We start from the raw sequence: 9,672 nt of genomic DNA on the forward strand, positions 1-9,672 counted from the left end.
GGTCATGTCTGTTCCGATTGTAATAACTTAAAAGTAAAAAATAAATAAATAAATAAGTAAATAATAAAGATCAATCAAGTGGACCAAAGCCGTAATGATCCACTTGGGAAAAAAATGTGTTGGGCATTTTTCTTGGCCTTCAGACAATAGTTCTGATTGCTACAGTGCCGTGGGACAGGCAACAAAGAAAGAAAGAAAGAAAGAAAGAAAGAAAGAAAGAAAGAAAGAAAGAAAGAAAGAAAGATTTGATTTTTAAAAACACATTTATTCACTCAATAGTGAGCCATACAAACAGTCAGCTCAAACCAACACATTGCTAAACACAAGTTCAGAATTGTTTAAAGAAAACAGACTGCCTTTATAATCCCAAAGATTTCGAAAAGCATCCAATCCATCCATATTGGAATAATATTTATACTCTAACATCACTCTGGCTCTCGACAAACCTTTGAAGAGCTCAACACAGTCAGTATTTCGTCCCTTATCAATCTTATACTTTCTACTCAAATAAATTGCCAACTTCGCTTGGCCCAAGAAAAAATTCAGCAATCGCCCCTTTTTCTTCTTCCCTTTATCATATGAAAACCCAAAAATAAAACACTGTTGTGTAAAACACTCTCCAAAGGATTCCCAAATACCAGTAAGTACTGAAAATAAATCAATCAACCGGAAACATTGTACAAAACAATGAAAAACAGTTTCTCTCATCGAACAAAAAGGACATGCATCTGAAGACCCAGGCTTAATGATAGACACAAAAGCATTTACCGCAATGATACCATGTAAAATCCGCCACTGTAAATCACCAGCGTTCTTGGTCAATGGTGGCTTGTACAGTGACCCCATGCAGGGCCCACATCAAAACCAACCTTAAAATGTCCCCTCCAAGGCGTATCAGTTTTACCATTTAACTTTGCTTTGTTTATTGCCTTAACACAGCTTTTATACAACACCTTCCCAGTCACCGAATCCAGTGGTGTCCAGCGGTACTTCTCCTTCTCCAAAAAAGGACCAGGGCTTTCAAAGTCCGTGAGCTGTGGTCTAAAGCACAGGCCAAAGAAGCTGTCCGTTTTATCAGGAATCAATAGTCCATTAGACCAGCCATTTAAAAGTCTTTTATCATCGTCTGAGAGTGCCTGCTTGAATCTTGTCAACATCAAGCTCACAATTCGGAGAGAGCGAACCTCAAGTTTTCTTCCCAAGGACACAGCATCCTCCATTTTGGCTCCAGCAAGTTCAAGCAAAAGCCGTACCGTTGTAACTCCCCCTCTCTTCAGTAGCTCCGACATCATTGCCGCATCATCCCAGGCTGAACCCAAACGAGACCCTTTGAGAATAGGTTCCATTAAAAGCCAATGCAAAGATGTAGACCTCCCACGTCGTTCTATTTCCATCAGCCCCCAAGCCTTTAGCACACTAACATAGAAAGGTGACAAATACTTTACCCCATACTTTGAATGATCAAAAATAAACAAGGTCTTACCAAACCCCAAATTACCAACTTTAGAAAATAAGTATTCTGTGACCTGCCTCCACAAAACATTTTGATCCCCATACAAAAAACTCTGTACAAACTGTAACCTAAAAGCTGCTTTCCGACTTTCGAGATGAATCAAACCCTGCCCTCCCTCCTCCTTTGACAGAAACAAAACGCTTTGAGGTATCCAATGAAGCCTGTCCCAAAAAAAGTTCAAAATAATAGTTTGTAATTTGGCCAACAAATTAGGTGGAGGTTCCAAAACCGATAAACGGTGCCACAACGATGATGCAACAAGATTATTAATAATAAGTACACGACCCCTGTAAGACATTCGTGGTAAAAGCCAATGCCATTTCTGTAGCCTACCCTCTACCAGTTCAACAAACCCTTCCCAATTTTTCATGACCTCCATGTTATCCCCTAAATAAACACCCAAATATTTTAAACCAGTTTTTGTCCATTGTAGGCCATCAGGTAAACTGGGTCCTGCTCTTGTCCATTTACCTACTAACTAAGCTTTACTCTTACTCCAATTAACTTTAGAGGATGAAATTTTACCAAAACATTCAAGAAGTCGCGTTAAAGCAAGTACATCTGGCTCTCCTGTTATAGCCACAATAATATCATCCGCATATGCAGAAAGTTGAAAAGGTAAAGAAATGCCATTCAGCTGTATCCCATGCAGGTTCCCCCTAATTTGACATAATAAAGGTTCAATACTCAAAGAATACAACATACCAGACATTGCACAACCTTGTCGAACACCTCTCTTTACATTAAATGGAGCACTTAAACCACCATTGACCTTCAAAACACTTTCAATGTCACAATAGAGGGTCTTAATCATGGCAATGAAACCAGAGGAGAAACCAAAAGCCGTCAAAACATTCCAAAGATATTGGTGCTCCACCCGATCAAAAGCCTTTTCTTGGTCGAGGGAAATCAGACCAAAGTTTAAGCCCAATAAATTAGAGACATCCAAATAATCCCGAATTAGTGCCACATTGTTTCTTATTGATCTGCCAGGAATACAATAGGATTGATCCTCATGCACAACTTGATCAATCACTTTCCGTAACCTGCATGCCAGTGCTTTTGAGAAGATCTTATAGTCAGCACACAAGAGGCTGACTGGCCTCCAATTCTTCATTTCATAAAGATCCCCCTTCTTGGGAAGAAGAGTGAGCACAGCTCTGCGACAGCTTAGGGGGAGCTTCCCCCTAACCACACTGTCATTAAGAACCTCCAACAAATCACCAGCCAACACAGACCAGTATGATTTATAAAATTCCACAGGCAAGCCATCTATTCCTGGCGCTTTACCATTTTCCATACCTGACAATGCGTCCTGCAGTTCCTGCAAAGTCAAGGCACTCTCCAAGATGATATTGTCTTGCTCTGAGACCTCTGAGACTTTAGCTCTGCTTTCAATACGATACTCCCGGACAGACTAATAGTTAAACTGCTGGAAATCGGACTTCCTTCTACCACCTGCCGCTGGATCAGAGACTTCCTGTCAGACCGTGTACAGAGAGTTAGAGTGGGGCCTCATCTTTCCTCAGCCCTCAGCCTCAACACCGGCTCTCCACAAGGCTGTGTACTGAGTCCCCTACTGTACACTCTGTACACACATGACTGTGTTAGTACCCACCCAGACAACGCAGTCATCAAGTTTGCAGATGATACCACCGTGGTGGGGCTCATCTCAGGGGGAGATGAGACGGCGTACAGAGCTGAAGTTCAGAGGCTGTCAGATTGGTGTGTAGATAACAACCTGGACCTCAATACCACCAAGACAAAAGAACTGGTAGTTGACTTCAGAAGGAGGAAGTCCGAGCTGCAGCCTGTCAGCATCAACGGGGAGTGCGTGGAAAGGGTCTCCAGTTTCAAGTTTCTGGGTGTGCACATAGACACAGACCTCCAATGGAGCTCTAACACCTCTGCGGTCTTAAAGAAGGCCCAACAGCGTCTCCACTTTCTGAGAATCCTCAGAAAAATGGACCTGAAGAAGGAGCTGCTGACCGTCTTCTACCGCTGCTCCACTGAAAGTGTGCTGACATATTGCATCGGTGTATGGTTCTCCAGCTGCACCACAGCACACAGAAAGGCACTCCAGAGGGTCATCAATATGGCCCAAAAAATCATTGGACATCCTCTTCCCTCCCTGAAGGACCTGTACAGCACTCGCTGTCTCAAGAGGGCACGCAGCATCCTACGAGACTGTACACACCCAGGACATCGGGTGTTTAAGCTGCTGCCGTCTGGCAGGAGGTTCAGGCTGCTGAGGTCCCGAACAAACAGACTCAAGGACAGCTTTTACAACAGGGCAATAGCCCTAATCAATGCAAATAGCTGACCTGACTGGCTACCTACCTGGACTTTTTTTGGGGGGGGTTAACAATGTTTAAAACAATAACAATAATAATATTTATATTTATAACAAGGTGCAATAATAATTAATGTGCAATAATAACAGTGTGCAATACACATAACACTTATTCTTCTTTTTTATTTCTAAGTTAATATACTGTGTTGTGTTGTTTGTGTTGCGTTGTGATGTGTCATATCGTGTCGTCTTGTGTTATATGTAGTGCCGACGTAGGACAGTTTTTCCAATTTCATTGTACTACTGTACTATGTATGACTGTGCAATGACAATAAAGAATTATCTTATCTTCTTTAGCTGGCAAGTTACTGAGAAACTCAGCACCCACCACGAAGTCCTCTCTAAACTCGCTGACATACAGCTTTGAAAAGTAATCAACAGCCCTTTGACGCAATGCAGTGGGTTCAGTCAACTCCAGTGTTGGGTAAGTTACTTTAAATTAGTAACTTAGTTACATTACTAGTTACTTCTCTAAAAAAGTAACTCAGTTACTTCAAGTTACTCGTTACTTTCAGAGTAACTAGTTACTAGGGAAAGTAACTTTGGTTTTACTCAGAATTCTCTTGTTAATGTGTTGCTTCCGTAACTGGATACCCAGCAAGATTGCCAGTCTTCTAGCTTGCTTACTTGCCACAAGTGCACTGTGCCACCTACCAATAGAAAGGAAAAAATAATGTGCACATTTCCATGAGAGAAATCCCACGCCTGGACCGTCGTTGACCGCCGCCATGATTCTAGCCTGTTTTTTACATCCAACACAAAAACTGCAGTCGTGGTGCTTTTGATTGTACTCAGAACTTGGAAATTCTGCCTTCTGAATAGGAAGATGTAGGTAACACCAGACTGCAGATGAGCTGCATACAGAGCTGGACTGGGACAAAACAATCGTCCCGGGCATTTTGACTCGAGACCGGACCACCATTATAGGAAAAATCATAAAGCCTTTGAATGAAAATAAACACTGTTGTGACAGTGATGTACACTGTTCTGATGGTATATATGTATCAATCTATCAATTGTTTGTTGTAAGACTCAGATAATTATTTTTTTAAAAGCGAGACATTTTAAATGAGAATAATAAAAAAAACTATTTCCTTGTCCCCCCCTTTCCCTGTTAATGCCCTACCTGGACCCCTGGCAAAAATTTGCTAGACCCGCCCCTGCACAGTTACCAGCTGTCAGCTACGTAGAAAAGGATGCTGGTGTTATTTGTCTCTCAGAAACAGTTCATAACTTCCCTTCAACTCATTCATGTCACCTAAAAGGTAAACCTGTTTCTCCATCACCTGTTCAGCTCTGATGATTCAGTAAGGACATCTCCTGGTTTCATCTTCATGTTTCCCTCTCACCAGATAACCAAACCGATATCATGACCAGCAGCTTTACAGCTGTGGCTCCAACAAACATCAGCTGATACTAGAAATTAATATTAAATAAATTCTAACAACAGCTGATCAAGGTTAAACGTGCTGCTGTTGTTTAACGCGACATCCGCTGGTTTCCTCTTTCTGGCGCAAAGTGGGCGATAAACGAACAAGAGAGAAAAGCCGATCAGCTGATCATTGATCAGTTTCGTGATTGAAGTAGAAACGGGAGAGAATGAGAGAAGAAGAGGCAGCTGTGCAGCTTCAGCTTTGTGTCTTTTTCATTGTAGCTGAAGTCCGGGACAAACTGTGTTCCTTTTCACCTCAGTACGAAACGCGTAATATTTTCTCTGAATACCAGACGATTCTGTTTTTTAGGGGACGGTTGGCAACTCTAATAATTAACCGTATGAATAAAATAAAGTTCAACATCAGTAACATAGCACCCACCCAGCTGTATAGAAACTCCGTCATGCTAGCTAGCACGCAGTACGAAAATGTCAGCATACCGAAAATAAACTCCACCTAAACTTGGTTTATATCTGACCCAGATAGACTGCAGGTCATAACTTCTTACCTGAAGTTCAGTTCACCTGACACGCAGACCGGCGGCCGCTTTGGGTCTCTCCTCTTGCCTCCCTTTTCCTTCATCCACCTGCTGGCTTCCACCACTTGCTAATGTTATTGAATCTGTGGAAGCTCCGCGATATCCACCACACGAAGTAACGAGTAACGAGCCTATCTAAATCCCAGTAACGAGTAACGCGTTCCTGGTTTTGGCATAATAACTAGTTACCGTGCTCGTTACCACAATAATAACGTAGTTACTGTAACGCGTTACTTAATAACGCGTTAGTCCCAACACTGGTCAACTCCTTCCCATCCTCAGATCGAATACAATGAATAAGACGATTCTGCCCATTCTTTTTCTCCAAGCTAAAGAAGAATTTCGAGGGAGCATCCATTTCAGCAAAAGTCTGAAAACGTGAACGGACCAGGGCTCCCTGTGCTCTAAGCCCTAGCAGATCAGCCAAAACAGTGTTTTTAGTTTTGAGGGCCTGCAAATGGCCTCGATCTCCTGTGGACTCACTCAACCGTTGAAGATCCACTATATCAGTCTTTAATTCTTCAATAGATTTCACCATCTCTCTTGTGACATTATGTGTGTGTTGAATACAGAACTGCTGAATTTTTATTTTACCAATGTCCCACAATTGCTGTAAGGAAGCAAACTGACATTTCATAGTTCTCCATTGATTCCAAAAAAAGAAAAAACCTTTTCTAAAACACCCATCATTCAGCAAAACCATATTGAAATGCCAGTACGCACTCTTAGGTCTTAGTCTATTTATAAACACACTAGCTTCAACCATGCTATGATCAGAAAAACCCACCGGACACATGTTGCAAGAATTGAAAATTTGCAAATGATGACCAAAACAATAAAACCTATCTAATTGTGCCAAAGAAATAAAATTTTCCTTACAATGAGCCCACGAAAAAAGTCGGGTTTTACCATGTTTAGAACGCCACACATCAACTAAGTTATAGGTCTCGACAATGCGTTTCAATATCCTCCTTGAATGCATATGAGGCTCCAAGTGATTCCGATCCAGATCATCAATAGTACAATTAAAATCACCTCCTAAAATCAAATAATCAGTCAATGTGCAACTTAACAGCGTACTTGTCAACTTATCTAAAAAGACACAGCAATCATGTGGAGACACTGGAGGATACACATTTAATAATGTTAGCTTTGAATTTTCATATGTGACAATGACCTTTAACAACCTCCCAGGTACAATATCATCTACATCAATAGAAACTGGAAGGAAGGTCTTTGAAAAGAGAATAGCAACTCCAGAACTCAGTGAGGTGTTATGACTCAAAACAATATTACCATCCCATTCTTTCTTCCAGTCAACTTCGATATCAAAACTACTGTGAGTTTCTTGAGCAAACGCTATGTCAATGCATTTAGATTTTAAAAGGTCAAAATACATTGCCCTTTTTTTCATATCCCTTGCACCATTAAGGTTCAGGGATGAGATTTTAAAGCTACTCATAGCCACACAGAAAAAGATTGACGAAAAAACAAGAATACAGCATCTTATCTGCTGTTTTTCCCCTGTCAGGTATAACATCAAACTCTGGCTCTAATTTTCTGCATCAGTTTTCGCAGTCTATACACTTCAGTGTCCCTCAAACCATCAGGGGTTCTTTGTCGTATCAACCATCTAGCTGAATCAAGAAACAACTATCTATCAGGGAAAAAAATCCTGTACAACCACATCTCGCTTCCCTTTGGTTACTTCCAAAAAACTCCTAATTTGTTCTAAACTGTACCCATTACTTCTCTGACAATCAGGAATAGAAGAGTCAGATGACTCTCTATCACTATCAGAATCGGATAAAACATCCGACTCACTCTCTCTTCCACCCTTTTCTTTCGCCTGCATCTTTTTTGGCTTTGCACCTTTAAAGTCCTTAGGTTTCCTTTTTGTATGTGGAATCTTAAAAACATTTTCATTATCCCTACACAAATTCCCGTCACTGTGGACCATTCCATCCACATCCATTTCCTGTTGCACTCCTACTGACGTAGACGTCTGGCCAAACTCCTCACACACTTCAGCAGAAGTAGCGGCAACCTCACTGGTATCATGACTGCTAAGAGTCTCACATCGTGAAACTCCGCCCGTCTCTCCATCTCCGACATCGAAAACTGGGGCACCGTCCCATGCGTCACTTGCAGCAACACCTTTGTCCCCCTCACCTGCTGAGACCCTTGCCAAAGTACCCGCCGAAGTCCCCTCCCCTGCGTCGTCAGAGACCTGCACAGTTTCAGCCTCATTACGCACCTTCTCAGGGCAATTACAGACCGAATGCCCTTCCTGATGGCACCCAAAACATCTCATGTTTTCCGTCGTTGCAAAAATTGTGTAGTCAAACCCGTCAACATTAAATTTCATCACGATGTTCAGCTCCTCATTCTCATTGTTAGGAATCATATACACCCGTCGGCGAAATGAAACAACATGCCGTAACTTCGCAGATTTACACCCAGAAGGGAGCATAACCATAGTTGACACAATCTGACCATGACGTGACAACTCTTTCAACAAAATATCATCACTGATGAAAGGCGGCAAATTAGACAGAATGATTTTCTTCGCCGGGTTCATTAGAGGAAAGACCGTGGTATACGTACTTCTCAAAACAACTCCCTTCTCAACTACGCTATTCACTTTGTCAATAGAATCCAGAAACATAACAACCGCATTATTCATCCTAGAAGCTGCCTTTATACTTTCATACCCAACAACCACCCCTACAGCCAGACCACACTCCTCTACAGAAAAATCAGTACCAACCGGTATTTTAATACCATGCCACCGGGAGAGGCTCCGAAAGCCCTCCGTCGCATGATTTCTTCCGGCCATCGCACCGAGCTAAGAGCTCAGCGCTGCCGAAAAGAACACCAAACAAAAAACAAGTGAAAAAGAATTTTGCAACAGGACGAAAAAGTGAATTACCACTGTGAAAAAAGCAAAGTTCAAACGCTCACACTCGTTCTCCGTCCCCCACCTGCACCAGACGCTCACACATGCGCACCTGACAGAGAGAGAGAGAAAGAAAGAAAGAAAGAAATATCTGTGGGGAAGTGAAGCTGGGTTGAAAAACTGTTCATCTTTTAACTTTTTCACTTAATTTCCAGTAATACAGACTACCATAAACAATGAATAGCTAATAGAGTTTTTGCTCTAGAAGGATGCGTGACACACAATGTGGCAACAAAAGGCTTAAGGCTGATTAGCGCTCAAGGTGATTTGAAGTTTGAGCTACTTTTTCAGCAGCTGTGTCCCAGTAGGATGAGAAATATTCCACTAGTTTTTCGTCATCCCCCATGTCCCTGCAAGAAAACAGAGATCATATATCCACTCTTTTTGTCTTCTGACTGAATGTTTTGTCCGCATTTGATTATTCTAAACTGGGTACAGTCTTTGTTGTCAGTTTTAACTCAGGGAAAACTTTGTCTGCATCTTTAGCCCATTGTTGTACACAGTCATTCCCCTCCCATCTATTACTGCTGACAGTGTAGCCTCTTGTAAAATATGATCTATTGGTAGCAGTATGATCATATGCTAATAACATTTCTTTGTGATTTTGGAGTGGATTGACTCACTGCAATCCGCTCATGAGAGAGGTTATTGCCATATGACATGATCATGTTTCCCACATAGGTGACTAATTTGGAGAGGCTTATCTTGAGGATGTTCTCAGAAAGACATTTCAGCAGCACGCCCGCTTAGAAGGAGAGCAGATCATTAAAGCATCAGTGTAACCAAGTTGACCCCACAGGAGGAATGGAAACTGACAAGTTCATCAGCTCCCTCAAACACTTCGTTCATGTAATCAGATGTAAATGGTAAATGGCC

Source organism: Oreochromis niloticus, linkage group LG11 (genome assembly GCF_001858045.2).
Source record: "Oreochromis niloticus isolate F11D_XX linkage group LG11, O_niloticus_UMD_NMBU, whole genome shotgun sequence".
Taxonomy (NCBI): Eukaryota; Metazoa; Chordata; class Actinopteri; order Cichliformes; family Cichlidae; genus Oreochromis; species Oreochromis niloticus.